The following is a 14,894-nucleotide window of genomic DNA, read 5'->3' on the forward strand; positions in this document are numbered from 1 at the left end:
TAGGATTTACTAGGTAGGTATTGGTTGGGTGTATTACAAAAGTGTGGGAATCTGAAAAGCTATTGATTCAGAGTACATTGGGATATGTGAAGGTGTGTTAACCATCAAATCAAGTGGTTGAGAGGCCTAAAGCATAGATCCATGTTTTGGCCTAGTTGTGGGATGCTATTTCTAAAAGCAAATTGGGAGCAGACTTTGCTTACCTGTTCCTTGCACTGAGAAGGTTGTCAAACCTTGTGAGAAGGTTATTTGCCAAGAGTGGAAGGTCCTTTAAGGATCTCTTAAGGCTAGAAGCAAGTTTGGCTTGTTTGAAGGGTCTAAGTGCAATCTAGACCAAGAGTACACTTCCGGTGTGTAACTCTGCATCATTTAGACAAGCTTCCCTTATATCTTTTCCATAAGCAGGAATGTCCTTAATAGCTTGAAACAAAGGTATTTGGACATGCATATTCTTCAACTGTTTAACAATGTCAAAGGGTTGTTCCTTGCTTTGTTCAGGTTCCTTTTGTATTAGTTGGTCTGGGAAAGGAGACTCTACTGCTGATTGAACTGGTATTGGTATGGTAACATTAGTTGGGTCAACAGGTTCATCAACCAAAGGTTTTGATGCTGTAGGAGAGTCTGATACTTTAGTTATAAGAGGTGGCTTTGGTGCTAGTAAGGTCATTCCAGATCTTAAATGTATATTTGCAACATCTAGGGCATAAGCAGGGTACTGCTAGGTATCAACACTATACATGGGATGTTGTGGTTGACTATTTGGATTTGGTTGAGGCTGTGTAGGTAGCTATGTTTTCTTTTGAGGTCCACTATTTACAAGTGGTGGCATTAAAGCAGGTTGTTGAGCTGGAGGGGGTAATTGTGGAGCACCAATATTTTGGTTAGGCCATTGTTGAGATCCCTTCCATTGGTTTGGAGATTACCAATTCCCTTGGGGTGGTTGCCATTGGTTCTGGGGCCATTGGTTATTCTGCTGGTCAGGCCAAGGTTGTTGGGAATTTTGAAACCATTAAGACTGTTGTGGGTTATTTTGCCCAGCATTATTCCAATTGGGTTGGTTTTGTGGAGGACCTTGGGTATTGTAGTTTTCCCATTGATTACCATATGAATTTGAATTTTGCAAGGGGTCTTGAGGCATACCTTGACATTGAGCCCATGGTCAGCGTTGACCAACAAAGAATACTTGCTCATCATCCCCATCTATTTTTACATATCCAATTGGAAGATGCTGGTTCTCCATGCTTGCAACCAATTTACAGTGGCAATCCTTCTTTTTCTTTCGACAATGAGGATAGTACTCAGCTAGTTGTAACTTAGCCTCTGCTTGCTTCTTCTTTGCAGTCATTGTATCCAACTGTGTAGCGACATCATTAATGATGTCTTGTTTGAAATCTGACAACAAATTGGATATTTCAAGTTTTGAAATGCCTTGACTAATTCCTTTTGTAACTGTAGAACAGAGTCCTCAACCTTTCTTCATGGTTGACCTTGAGTAGTTCTGACATATCTTTTTGAGGTCATCCCATTGAGCTTGATATACATCTCCACCAGCCATCAAGTCCAATGCTTCCAAATAGTCTTCATTCACTCCTCTTAGAAAGATTAGTTTTTGGGAATCTTCAGACAATGTGTGCTGAGGATTCTTTTGTAGTGTATATAAAAATGAGAAACATAGTCTTCTAATGTTTCTTCCTCCTTCTGTGATATCCTAAATATATCATCTCCTCTTGTGCCAGAGGCTTCGCAATATTCTTTATATTTTTCCAAAAACAAGGCTTGCATTTCATCCCAATTCGCAGCTGCGTTGGCTCCTAAGCCCATGAACCATCGTAAAGCTGATTCTTTCAATGTGGCTAGAAATAATTTAAGCTTATGGGCATCAATGTTGTAGTCAAAACTATGACAAAGGATGTCAAAATCAAAAAAGAAGGTATCAGGGTCTTCAGTTGCAAGGCCATAGAACTTCGAAAGAGTAGTGGGAGGTATATTCTTGAGATTGGCATTGGTTATGAGACTTGGAAGTGGAAATGGAAAAGTAGGTTGTGCCATGAATGGTGGGACTGGATTATGAGGTTGCTGCTAAAAAGGAATGTTAGGCACTAGATGATTAACAACTAGTGGGTTCAAGGTAGTGTTATCAAGAAGACTGATCACTATTTTAGTGAAAGGTTGGAGACCAGATATATCTAGGGATTCAGCTCTTGATGATGATACTTTGGGAAAACAGGACTTGCACCTTCAAAGGTCAACTCAAATTCTTCTTCAATTTCTTCATTCAAATTAACAGATCCTTGTGGAAGAAATCTTCCATATTCATCTCGTTGTCTTCCTCTTCGATGCATGTAACTAAAATTTTCACACTGGTAAAAGAACTTAATCTAAAAACTATGACTCAAAAATGCTCCTAGCTTGACACCATCCCCGAAAACGGCGCCAAAAATGAACCGCCTCACAATAGGTGTTCCATAGTCATGCGCTAGGCCTGGCTTAGGAATAATCTATTCAAGCTAAGGACTACTTTTCCCCTACCATGAGGTGCATTTAGATTGTCAACCCAAGGACGTATACTTGAAATGGTTGGCATAGTATGTGCACTAGGTACCTTGATGAGTCATTATGCTTGTGCTACAGGAAAGTAAAAATGAAAAGGAAGGAAACTACACTATTGTTTTCGAAAGGAAAATACTAAATCTATGAATTTTGAAAACACAATGACAAGATAACAGAGATTCCATCTCGACTCATCCACTAGACTATTCTCGCAGATGCTGCAGGAACGTTCATGAAGTGTGATGCTATAGGAAGGAATTAACTAGCTATGTTTTACTTAAAATACTGCTAATGCTAGTAAAATGAATCTATTCTATCCTAATCTAATCCACCTTCCAAGTGGGCCCCCTTGGTTGGCTTCTCTAATCTACCAATGCAGGATAGAAGCTAAAGAGAACTAATTCATTTCATTAATCAGTCATTACATGATTCAAAATTGTAAAACACAACTGCAACAAACTGTAAATTAGTGTTCTCTCTTACTCGATAAAACTTATTACATAACAGAAAAGTAACTGTCCTAAGTTAAGTCTACAGGAGAGAATATAGGAGAACAACTGAAAGCGGAAAGGAAGGATAATAGAATTGAGGAGGGAGCAATGAAGTCTTAGTATCCACTTGTTACAACATAAATGCAGAGAAGGTAATGGCTCCTAAAAGCTCCTCCTTATTCACTACCATGTTTCTTGGAGTGGTTATAACTTCCTTTTTGTGGTTGTTCCTTGATGCTCGTTTCTCCTTGAATGCTGTCGGCAACCAACTTCTAGATTCTTTTGCTCATCCTTTAATCCTTATCATCAGGTTAGTTACGATATAAGACATATTTGCAAATAAACATCCATCAAACAAAATTCAAGCATAAGAACGCACATTTGGATATTTATATGAAATACTACATATTAGATATAACTTAGGCAAAAGATGACATAGTTTTTCTACCCCATAAATCATCAAAGTTTTATAAAACATAAGCTTATAAGTGTTAAAACAAAGATAAATAGAGTATCACAAAGTATCTTAAACATAACAATATAAAGGCTTTTTTTAGACTCATCAAGCACTATAGCCTCCTCCCACCTTGTTGCCCCATAGAATAATAGGGTGATTAGCTTGTCCCTTTTGTCCTCATGCCATAGAATAGTAGGGGAGGGCAAGTAGTCAATAACTATACCCCTACACTCGATAGTTGCTAGAATCACTAGAGTTGGGCACATCGAAATAGCATAATTGTAGTCGGTGGGAGGCTCTATCATTCCCACCCAACCCACTTCCCCCTCGATTATAGCCTTATTATAGAAGTTTTATCCATACCATATAATAGTAGGATTAGGGCACTGATTGATGTTATTCTATCTCATTTCCCCCTACTCCCCACCCCCATGATATAGTTCTATGGCTCTATGGGTGCTTCTAGCCCAAGTAGGGACCATAGAACTATAGCTTGGGGTAGGTTTCTTAATTTACTACTCACCTTACAATAAATATAATAGGGGGGTGATGTAGGGGGTAGACCCTTAGAACAATAGGGCATTGGTTAATGGTGAGGTAGATTAGTTTTCCTACTCTTATAATGGTAGGCCCCTACCCTCACCTACCCATTCTACATGCACCATTACCATTCCCATTTATATTTACATTCTAATATAGGGTAGGGTAGGGTAGGGGGTAGGGCCATTTACATTATGGGTGAAACTCCTTAGAAAATGGTAGGGCCTTAGATTTCTAGGGCACGAAGCCCTTTAGAATATAGGTGGCTGCCTATATTCTAAAGGGCTTCATGTCCACCTGACCTATAGAGCCGTAGGGGCCCACCTTGTACCACACCCAACCCCTACCATTTTATTGGAAACTAGCTTGGCATCTAGATTTAGCTTGATCTACATCTTTCTCGATGGATGTAATCTCATTTCATGATACCCTCGTGCCTAAAATTCTATGGGGTATGCATACTCACACAAAAGCATAATGACTTGCACCAATGCATCTGCTCCCCAATAGTCACCAATTATTGCTATCTTTGGTGCATTGTCTGTTCTCATGTTGACTTGAACAAACTTAAAAGGTGGTGGGTAGGAGGGCCTCATTTTTGTAGTAGGCATCCCTTTAACTTCGATGTCCTTGACAATGTGCTCCCCTTTACCTATAGGGACTTTGTCATGGAACACCTCTACTATTCTAAGGGCTTCTAAATTTTATGCGTTGTGTAGAATAGTGGAATTGGATGCACTATTCTTCCCACCTAATATTTTAGGCTTGGTCCCCAAGTCTGCTTGGGCCACTAATTTTAGACTGCATTCATGTACTTTGGCTATTCATTGAAAGTGCTTCCTAGATATTTTTGAGTGCCTAATTCCATTTGGGAGTACGATTAGTGAAATTGAATGTATGCACAATGTCACTCTTGAGTTGTTCCTGGGGGATGATCTCCTAGAAGGTGCAATTCTGATTGCCTATCTATCATTAGTTTGAGGTTTCAAAAGTGCAGAGTGCAAGGCCACTTAGGGTACCTGCACACTTGTGTACGCAAGTGTTAGGTGAATAGTTTGCAACTAAAGTATAGCAACTAACCTACCTCTACATGGGGGTCAAATCAACACCCATGCCTTACCTTACCTTACCTTACCTTACCTTACCTTATAATAGTAGGGGTAGGGGTAGGGGACCCTTCTATATTATTTTAGGGCCTAATCCTACAATTATGTGACAAGGCTACATTAAAATAGGAAAAACTTATTATTATCTATGCCTTGGATTCATGTTTGGATATTGTTCTGTTAACCTTTTGTAGGAAGAAAAAGTCAAGCAAGGAGCATGAATTAAAGGATGAGTGGATCTTTCAAGGTAGGTGATTGTTTCAGAGTTAATTTATAGCTCCACTCCTTCCATCGCTTTGCAGTTGCTGATTTAGTTCAAGAAAATTTAGTTGCCAAGCATTCTTATATTTTTGAAGCATTGAATGTGGCTTATCTTCTTGCATAAATGATTTTGTCATTCCCAAAACAAAAATTTATTATGATATGTAATGGAAGACCTAGTTTGTAGGTGTTCTATTTTTCCTAGTTTCCTTTAAATAAGCTAGAACTTATGTTTCCAAAGAGTTAGATGTTTCTGAGAAATTCATGTTGTAATCAAGTAGTATAGTAAAGCATCTTGATATTCTATATTGTGTCCATGCTTTATTGAATGAATACGTGTCATTTTTCACTTCAATCTCTAAGTCATAATTCATTCGCACTTCTATGGGGGCCCACATGGAAGGTGAATTTTTTGTTCATGCTTAAGTAGGATTCGGTTAAGTTTCCCTTTGATTTGTTAAGTACTATTGTTCTTACAGTTACTATTAAGAGAACCATTGATTGTATCTTGTAGTATAATTTTACTTCTAAAGCATTATTTATTTACTATTATGTTTTTCCTTCAAGATGAGAATTAATCTATAAGTTCAATTTCTATTATAATTTTCTTGTAGTAATTACTTTTACCATAGTAGTGATGACTATTGAGAAGAACTAAAGCATAAACTTTGCAGTCACTATCTCAAGTTTTCATTCTTGGATTGATACATTAAATGATTCTAGTATGATGTTCTAAGTAGAAACATGATGAATTTCAACAATGAATCATTGTTTAGGGATGTCCAATCCTTGTGTTACTAGGATATTGTTCTAACCAATCACCTGCCAACCCCCAGTCAAGCCCCAGTAGGGAAATAATGGAAAAGAGGGGCTATGCAGGGTGGAGAGGGTAGCCAATTCTATGGTAGTGGGTGGGTGAAGGGCTCTAGGGCACTTTAAAAATTTTAGGAGAGCCCTAGAATTTTATGGACCTCCTAGCCCATCTCCTTCCTAAACCTTTGTAGGAGCCTGCCGAGGTGGGGGGGATAGAAAGTGCCTGGGTGGTCCTCCCACATTAGTAGATTATTTGGGCCACATTAGTGAAGAAATGAATACTTCTAGTTTCATTGAAGTCACACATGTCAAGGAAGCATGAAGTCTAGTACCAATCCTAGTTTTGGGTGTAGTCCCAGATACAGATGCAGATTCAGTTTCCCAAGCAAATTGATTAATATTCAATGACTGTACATGCATCAATTCATCCATTCATTATCAATTCCTAGTTAGTGAGGCAATGTTGAGGAAGGGAAATAGTAAGGATTTCCTTCTATTTTCTCATTACCTATGTTTCCTATTAATAGAAGCAAATATGTGTAGATGCCCTCTGTTTCATAGATGCCCTTGCATCTCTTACATCTATGAAACAAAACTAGGGAGACCTATTTATTTGTTTCTCATATCTAGGAAACATAGAATAAACCATTAACCCTTAAAATATAGGGCCACCATATTGACTCTAGTAGGCTTTAATCCATGTAGCTCCATTCCCCACCCAACACCATAATAGACCTCTCATATATATATACATATATATATATATACATATATACATATATATATATATAGTTATATACATATATATATATACATATATATATATATATATATATATGTATGTATGTATATATATATACATATATGTATATACATATATGTATATATATCTACATATATATATATATGTATATACATATATGTATATATATATACATACATACATATATATATATATATATATATATATATATATATATATATATATATTGCCACCCACCGCAACTATATCTTCTCACCCACCCCTATAATAGAATAGGTGATGAATAGTGAGTATCAGGGTAGGGTTGATTTTGAGTACCAATATCGAGTCATGTGAACTTAGCTTTCAAGTACTACTAGTATCAAGGCAATCATCAGGTCACCTTTCATTCCCCCACCCCCACCTTCCTTCTTTGGTCAATATTACACTAAGTTTCAACTAGATAGTGGGAGAAATCTTGCCCCAATTGGCTAGGCCTACTAACTAAGATGTGGTGGTGTGTCAGGTGTTAGGCCCACCATACTGTAATCACCTAAAAATGGTCATCTAGACTATTAGCCCCCTTCTCAGCATTTTGGCTAAATTAATTTAATCATTTATCTAGACCAAATTGCTAATAATCAATTTATTTGATTATAACCTATAGTTTGACTATGCTATCCTAAGTTCATTATTTGATTAAAAAAACATGTCCCCTTTTAATTAAATAAAAGACCCCATTCTTATAACCCACTTAAAGTGCACACATAAAGTCCTTTTTCTATTTTACAATTAAAAGAAAAGGCTCGTGAGACTTTTTGTCTTATGTGACAAGTCAACTTATATTCTATTGGTTGACTTGTGTGTGCACATGGATCACTCCTATTTTCAAATTCAACCGTTGATCATCCACCATCTTCATCTTGATCTCCACCGTCCGTACATCTTTAAAAGGGAGAGAGCTTTCCCCCTCAAAGGATCAATCCATATTTTGAATATTGTCATGCTGCAGGTTTTCTAACAGGTTTCTTTGGAGCTTTGTGGAGAACTTCCCATTTCTTGTCTCATTCTCTCATTCCATCATATTAGTCTTAAGATCATATTGCATGTTAGTGTAGTTTTTTCTTTGCAAATAATTAGATCACATAGCTTAATAGTTGGATTTGTAACATTCTCATCTCATTTTAGTATAGCTTGCATTGTGCATCTCATCTTAATATAGTTTTATTTTTGCATTACATAATCCAAGAGTTCTTTGACACTAGCACTCTTGTTCTTGTCTAAAGAATCTCCCATTTTGTGGTTTACTAGCAAGGGCTGCATTTCTAAAGCTCAGCTGAGAGCTCTTATGTGTTCATTTGTATGCCTCTTGCACCCCATGACTAGGGAGCTCTAAGTCGGCATTCGAGTTTTCCAATCTATGGAGAACCTCGGATAGAATGATTTAGAGAAGTGCACCTTTTCGAGTGTACATTTTTGGCGCCCACCATGGGGCTTGAATCAAGTTTCTAGCTCCATTTGCTTTTATTTTTCATCTCTAGTTTTTTACAGCAGCATATTGGATCTAATCAAGTGCTTTTGTAGAATTATCACTTTGGTTTTAAGGCCAACCCATAAGTAGATTGGTTTGAAGGCCAAAAACTTAGTTGGTTTAAAGATTTGATCATATCTTTTAAACCACTTGGAGTTTGGTTCTGAATTTTTGTTTACAAGTTGGGTATGTGCTCAAAATGTCTCAATCTAAGTTTTAGAGCATTTTGACATGATTTTTGAGAGTTATGAGTTTTTCTTTTTTTTTCATAAAAAGCTATTTCTAATTGCAAATCAGTGAATTTTTCAAAAAAACTTACATTTTCAGAAAGGGTTTTTAATTCTAATGGGGGTTCTTTCTTTTTTTATTGAATTTTGAGGACATATTAAGGGTCAAAAACGTGATTTGATAAATTTGTCTTGTTTTGAGAAAATTGATCTCTAGAGCGCAAATGAAGAGATTTTTAAATTTTTTTTGCATTTTTGGAAATCTCTCTAATTTTTAATAGGGATCTCTTCTTTTCATTTCTATTTTTGGATCCAAAATCATAGCAAACAAGTCCAATCTTGTTGACTAGGTCAAAATCAAAGAGTGAAAATGAGAGCATTTGTGATTAGTTTGCACTTTCTTTGCATACACTTGATTGGAAGATAACTTTGATATTTGAGGCAACTAACCACTTTTTATTGAATTATTTTATGTTATTTCACACTAACTTGTGGTGCTAACAACTTGTGATTGCAAGTTGCCATCCTTGTGAAAAAAAATTGAAACATTGCATAAAAGGAACGCATGTCAAAGCTTCAAATGCACAAGGGCTACTAATGATTGTTTGTAGGGTTTTCCAACACATAAATACCAAATTTTACTTGTTATTTACTTTTACATGTGTGGCATATACTAGTTGTTTATTTTTAAGCACATTAAAACTTACAATTGGGATCTTTTGGTGATAGGAGAGTATGCTCTTCACCCTTGTGGTGAATCAAAAATTTTGACTTGCCATTTGGTTTCAAAAGAAAGGGGTAACTGAATCTTCTTGGCATGTTTGGAATAAAATGATTGGAATAGGAGAGTATGCTCTTCACCCTTGTGGTGAACCAGAAATCTTGACTTCAAAAAGTTGATCCACTTTGTGTAGTTAGAATCCTTTAGAGGGCCTGCTCTCAGACAACCTAAGAGGAACGACCCAAGTGGGGACAAGACGATTACTTGGCTCTTCCAACCCACTATAAACTCAAGGCTACCAAGGACAAAAAAATTTGGTAGATGTAGTGTTTGTCCTCACCTAGTGTGATCGCTTATGGGATTTTGACCATAGAGAGATCACTAGGCAAGAATGCTTAAGGTACTCTTGTGATTGCAAGATTGGTTACTCATCGCAAGGTGAGGTGTCCTGTAATTGGGAGCAAGAGGAACACTATAAACGGAAGCCCTATCTAAACACCATAAGTTTGTAACTACCTTTTTTAGCGACTCAACTTCTTGGTGCAAGGATTGATCCTAGTGGACTACCCAGATCACCCCAAGATTTACACTCACCATATGTGTTCCCTTGGTTGTGCTTATGGAACTTCCATGACAAAGCCAATATCTCTTGTGGGAAACCACTTGGTGTGAGGCAAAGGAGCATCAAGCGTGGGCCAAGATGTTGAGTAATGAACCATGTCCTTTAGGTAGATATTTCTTGATGTGTTCTCGAATGTGGTATACCTGTGAAAATATTTTGAACATACACATGATGATAATTCTAAGAAATTCTTTTGAGACCTCAGATATGCTTGTATCATGCAAGGTTGCTTTGTCCCTTGCTTGATTGTTTGAAGACTACTTCATGTGTCACTATCTTGCTTGGAAAGAAATTGCTTTTGAACATCAAACTTGCTATGCTATTAACTATTGTCAAACTTTGTCAACCAAGTCAAAACATCAAATGTAAACATTTTCTTCTATTGCTTGCTAAGGGGAGTCTCATCATTTGATTTTTATTTTCTATGTCTCTAGTTCTTAAACATGCTTAAAGTGGCTCTTTGGTCTTAGTGATCTTGGTCTTTTTGTCTTCATGGTCTATGCATGCTTTCTAGTTATCCTTTTGCTAAAATGGTTACCTTGAATTCTTGACTACACTCTTGGGTTGGGAAAGTTGTTCACTTGTCACCCCGCTTGCTCTATCTATTTGGCTATTTGGGCATCTTGCCTAGCTATTGACTTCAGTCATTCATGTCGTAAGTTTCTTGGACATATTGTTTGACAAGTAACTTTAATCTCTCTCTACTATCTTGGCAAGTGAACACTCTACCTCCTATAGTTTCAACATCAAGTTATCCTCTAGGCTCTTTTATGCTTGGCTTTGCATCTAAAACTATGGGATCTAAACCTTGTGCTACCAAACTTCAACAAAATCTAGATGATCATGATATCCTCCATGTCACTAAAGAGTAAACCTTTTTCACCTCCTATAACTTGTCCACCTCCTAAGTATGATGAAGATACCACTTCCATTATCTCTCTTGAGCTTACTGAAAATTATGAGAAAATTTCTCTTCATATGCTATCCAAGGCTACTTGTCAAGATCAAAGCATCCCCTCATGTTCTACTTCTCCATATCCACTTCAAAATTGTGCTCAAGCTTCAAGTACTACTATTAAAAATGTTGTTCCTATCAAAGGTACTCATGAGTCTATTGATGGCTTTGACCATGTTGCTCATTCTAAAGATGTTGATATCCTTTCCCACTATCCCTTTGCATCTTCTAAATCTATCCTTGGTCCTTATCCATCTAAGCTAAAGAATTCAAACCTTCCATCCATTTTGGGGTCTTATGTTCCTCCATCTCCTACTTTCACTCCTAGCTCATTCCCTAGCTCTCCCATCATACCTCAAGATCAACAAAGACACTCATCCTTGATGACTTTTCACCCATCTATACATCTAAACCAGTCATATCATCCTTATTCACCCACAAGTCCCAAGTCCTTTGGAAGTGAGAATAAACATAAGAATCCATTGAAAAAGAAAGATCACTATGTCCCATCTAATCGACATGTGAATGCTAAGAAAGAGAATGCAAAAAAGAGACCACAAAGGTCCACTATTAAAAAAGCTAAATTAAAGAAAATATGGGTTCCTAAACCCATTATTGAAGAAATGTTTTTTGAAGTATCCAAAGGAAAATCTAAAGCTATATGGATTCCCAAGTCTTTTTTAAAAGACTTGAATATTGAAAATACTTCAAAATTGACATTCAAGCTTCCAAAGTCTCCCATGCCATCTTCTTCCAAAAATCTTCCTAAAAATATTCCAAAGCCTTCCACTCCACTTTTTTCCAAATCTTTTCTACCACCTCATACATCTAAATCTCAAGCTATTTCATCCATTATTCCTCCATTGTTCCAATACCCTTCAAGGTGTGTGTCAATGTTGATCTTGTCCAATATTTTAGCTACCCACATGAAATCCTCTAAAGCTTACACCTCCTTTCTATACATGAACTCTTATCCTCCATATATTCTTCCTACTACCATTTCCCTTTCATCACCCTATCAACATCTTTGAGCATACCTTTCTATGGTCTTGGCTTATCATGGCTTATCTTTCCTATAGGAGCACTATCTAAATTCAAAAATCTTGAGCTCTTTCTAAAAATTCAAAAAAAATAAAATAAAAAATAAAAAAAGAAAAGAAAAATAAAAATGAAAATGTGCCTTGGTGAAAACTACTTCTTGTGGCACCTTGGTAGCAAAAGTAAAGAGAAATATATTTATCCTATGGTGAAAACTACTTCTTGTGGCACCTTAGATAATTACCATGATGAAAACCTGGCAAACAAGCATCATGCGTAATTCTTCTATCATCCATCGATCCCTTCTTCTCTCTTTGATCTTGACAATGTTGAGCTATCTTTGCATATTGGCTATCTTATCCACCAAATTTTCTATTGTGCTCTCCAATTCACTCATAGCCTCTATCTTGAGCTTTATTCTTATTACTCTATCCCATCACTATCCTATCTAGTTGACCCCTTGGTCTTGATCATAATAAATGAAACATGGTTCTCATAGGTCTCTTGAGATGGCTACTCTTTTGGATGACACACTTCATGCTATCTCACTTGTTGGCTTCATTGCTTATCTTACATGCTATCTTTCTCATTACTTCCATTGCTTATCCAAAACATGCTTCATATGACTATTTCACCTCTTTCCCTAGCTTGGGTACTCTTGAGGAGTCAGTCCTTGAGGATCACTTTTACTTGCTTCATACTCTTTTTCATCCATCTTTTCTTATCCATTGGCTCATTGCTCCATCATATCCTATACCTTTCTAGACATTGGGAAAAAATGATGTGATCTTGCTTGAGAACTAGTGATATCTAAAACCTTCTAAAAATTCCACAAAAAATCATATATGATCTTGAAAAAAATCTTTAAAATCAGAAAATGTCTTGAAAAAAAGATCTTCTTAGTGAAAACCTAGCAATAGGCACTTTGATGTATCACCAAAAAAATAAAAAATACAAAAATACAAAAAATTGAAAAAAGTCCTGAAAAAATCTGTCAAGTGGTGAAAACCTGAAAACAGGAGCTACTCAAAACCATTGCACCTATGTCTATTAGTCTCAATCATCCACTTCACTACACATTTCCTGTCTTGGAATTGTTTCTTGTCCTCATCTCGAGGGCATAGCTACTTAGCCTATTGAGGTATTCTTGTGCATTAGGGTTTCTTTGACAACTCACAAAATAGTGTTTCTCAACACTTCCCCCACTTTGACATCAAGTGTTTTTTAACACTTTACAGATAGTTTACCTACGGTCTCTGATGTCACGATATTTCTCACTATCATAATCAAGTCTTGAAGAAATGGCCAAGTGACTTGCACACACACACCTTAACACTTAAATGACTGAGATATGCTGATCTTTATCTACTTTGTGTGATGTCTATGATTATTTCTTTACTATATGTTCCATCCCTAATAGTCTTTCAAGGATGTCATTGACTAGAAGACTGGGGGCATGGGGCATGTTTTCTTGATTTCTGCTTGTGGGTATACTTTGTTTGTCTATAGTGTTGTAAGCATTCGTGCTTGTCCTATTCAACACTTTGACTTATAAATGTATCATCCTTGACTATTTCGCAAGACCACACTCAAGGTTTATCCCGGCACTTATGCCTTGATACAGGTGTAATCTTGCTAAATTAAACCTAGGAAATCTAATCGTGTAGTTTTCTTGACTTACATGTCTCTGATGCTTAGATTGGATTTCCACATACCTATCTAATATTGATCATATTCATATCTTCATAATTATACTAGTGATGGTTTTATGATCTCATGATGTCCCTAATAAATGCTCAATGATGAAATTAAGAGTCTAAATGTTATGCACTTCTTGCTGGTAAACCACTTTGCATATTAGCTTGCATTTTAGGTTCATTTTCTAGATTAGTCTTGCATTCTCTCATATGGGGAGAGCTATCTCTTCATCTTTTTTGTGGACATATCAGCTAACTCCTTTCATATATTTCTTTACTTTCTTCTTGTTCATGTCTTTTCACCTTCTTAATCTTTCACTTCATCTCTTTTCTATCTTATCATCACATTATATAAAGTTTTGACCTCTTAAATAATTTCAATGTCCTAGATTCATTTTCGGGATCAAAATCCAAATTAGAGTTCATCTTGATGGTCAAAATTGTCTTTTAAAATTCTACTTTCTTCTGGGCAGTTAGCTGACCTTTTGAGGTCTAATCTTTGAATCATCACTGGGGCATCTTCATTTCTTCACGTCTTCATCATTTCCATAATGTATATCTACTTGAATTCACTGTTTCATGTCTAAAATCACCTTTCTACTCATTTTGACCTAATTTTTATGCTATATCCTTCAAGGTCAACTCTAGTCAAACTAGGGCATTTTATCAATTTCTTATAGTCATTCTTGGGTTCTAATAATCTATCTGTCATCTTGGACATTGCTCTATTCTAATTTTCTCATGTCTAGCCAGTTTTTGCATCCCCTTACCTCATTTCAATTTTGATCCTGAGGGGGCAAAAATACTCTATCACTGATTGCTACAACTATCTATTTCTTAGGAACATTTGTTTGACCTTATCACTTGTTCTCGATCTATCTACTTTGCTAAGTGTTAGCATTCTTCTTGAATTCTTACATCATCTTTTCCTAGTGTTCAGTACTACCACTAACAGGCTATACATTTAGGACTTGCTATCTTTTTCTACATTTCGTTCTTCAAAATTAGATATCTATATCTATCATCACCTACTTGGCTTCGATTTTCTTTGACATAATGTGTTCCCAGATCGATCACGCATTAGTCAAAGAGGGGCAAATGTAATCACCTAAAAATGGTCATCTAGACTATTAGCCCCCTTCT

The sequence above is a fragment of the Cupressus sempervirens genome, chromosome 1 (assembly GCF_028749045.1).
Source record: "Cupressus sempervirens isolate cs-2001-9-10 chromosome 1, ASM2874904v1, whole genome shotgun sequence".
Taxonomy (NCBI): domain Eukaryota; kingdom Viridiplantae; phylum Streptophyta; class Pinopsida; order Cupressales; family Cupressaceae; genus Cupressus; species Cupressus sempervirens.